The following is a 1,907-nucleotide window of genomic DNA, read 5'->3' as shown; positions in this document are numbered from 1 at the left end:
CGGAGTGACTTCATCGTCACTTCGGTGTCGCGTCTTGCAAGCAACTAAAAAAGGGGTCTGCTTTCAAAACAGAGTCGCAGAGTGTTATGTAAGGAAAGTAATGGTGACCAGCTTGGATACCGACCCAACCATCCACCTTGTGCGGAGCTTGTGAGCTCCGTTTACGAGGCCCGGCCACCACAAACAGCTGATTTTACTCTCCTTGATCGCTTAAGTTATTCAGCTTATCGCGCCCGTCACTTCGCCGTCCTGTGTACCGCGCGAGAGCACGGGACATTGCCGTATTCGGGAATGTGTAAACAAACTCGGACGGTGCGAAATCCGGGCCGTCTTTATATCGCGAAGGATTGCCTGCACCGTCAAAAAGTAAGGAACGGTATGTTAGAAACAATCCATCTTCAAACCTACGAACCTTCGACAAAGTGGGCCCAGCAAACGGGGGGTTCACGGTTGGTTGCCAAGAAATTTCATCAAGAGACTGTCTCCGTAAGGCTTAAATTCGTTTCGCTCGCTTTAATTGTTTTGTCACTTTTTTTAACGTGGCAAGACGCGAGTTTGTATACGCCTGACGAACGGAAAGCGTTATGCTGTTATTTTTGAATTGAGTACTGGGTACGGCATGATTACGTCACACAACCTCGTTTGCACGTTTACTATTAACAAAAAATGGTCTGAGTGCAGGCGAGCTGGTGTAAGTTTAACAAGATGGAAAACTTGATATATGAATTCATGAAACCTTGATGGAACATCAAGGACAGGGACGGAAAGAGTACTTCTTTCAAAAAGTCCTGTATCCGTCCCCGTCCTTGATGTTTTATCCTTTCATGTATTCGTATCTATTCACCAACACGCTCATTTTCAATTATTAAACCTGAGACTGAGGTAGCAAAAGGAAAACGCAAAGGAAAAACGGGCAACGTCTCAGGAGACGTTGCCTGTCCTTTTTCTGTGTCCTTTTGCGTTTTCCTTTTCCTACCCCAATTTCAGGTATATCATCATGTTCACATTTACTGTATTTTAGCTAAAAGCAGAATGTCCCGCCGTCACATTGATGATCCAGCCACCTGACACGGGAGACTTTCGTCATAGGCTTTTGAAAGAAGGGCAAAAAGGGCGGGGTGTTTGACATCGGGTGCTTTCGTGCACCACCAGGCTACAAGAACTTTATAATATTTGGCATTTTTAACAATGTTTCCTTCTATTTGTGTAACCTTCTGCTGCGCAGTGGTGAGGCATGACGACTGTGACGCAAAGCCGCGAGAATACCGGAGGAGTCAGGCCAAACCAGCACTGTCTGAGCGACCGAGCGGGCGAGAGAGCCACCAAAAATGGCGCCTTTCCCTTTCCTCTCCTTTCTCAGAGTCGGCGCATGCGCCCAGCGATCTCTGAAAAAGGTCAATTGTTAACCGATCTGAGAACGTTGCTTTTATGAAGTCTTCAAGCGGAAATCGACGGACCGCTTTTTTGGACGCAGTGCACACCTGTCGGAGACGGGTTCCAGGCACGGTTAGCACGAGCAATCGAGCGAGCAATCGTCGGTGTGTCTCCGAACGAAAGGTATCGTCAAAATTACACTCCGTTTCATGTTACGATTGACCGTGGCAGAGTCCACAAATCATTGGAGCCAGTCCAATGCCTCGCGAGTGTCGCATGACCTTTGGAATACCCAAGGTCACGCGGATCCTCAAGGTCGCTGTGCCCTTTCATCCAGGAAAGGGCACGGCGGGGTGCGTAGCAGCACGACACTTTCAAGGCTTTAGATCCGGACGTCGGTTGTGGTTTGTCGTAAGGTGAAACGGATTACTGTACGGAACGGAAAGTGCTCATCTGGGTTACCAACTTGGGTGATACAATTTGGTGTTCACGAACCTTTTAAGTGCTCCTGTGCAGGTTTCAGTGTCGATTTG

This window comes from Ixodes scapularis, unplaced genomic scaffold (assembly GCF_016920785.2).
Source record: "Ixodes scapularis isolate PalLabHiFi unplaced genomic scaffold, ASM1692078v2 PGA_scaffold4__175_contigs__length_147842914, whole genome shotgun sequence".
Lineage (NCBI taxonomy): Eukaryota > Metazoa > Arthropoda > Arachnida > Ixodida > Ixodidae > Ixodes > Ixodes scapularis.
Note: the sequence above shows the minus strand (reverse complement) of the source record.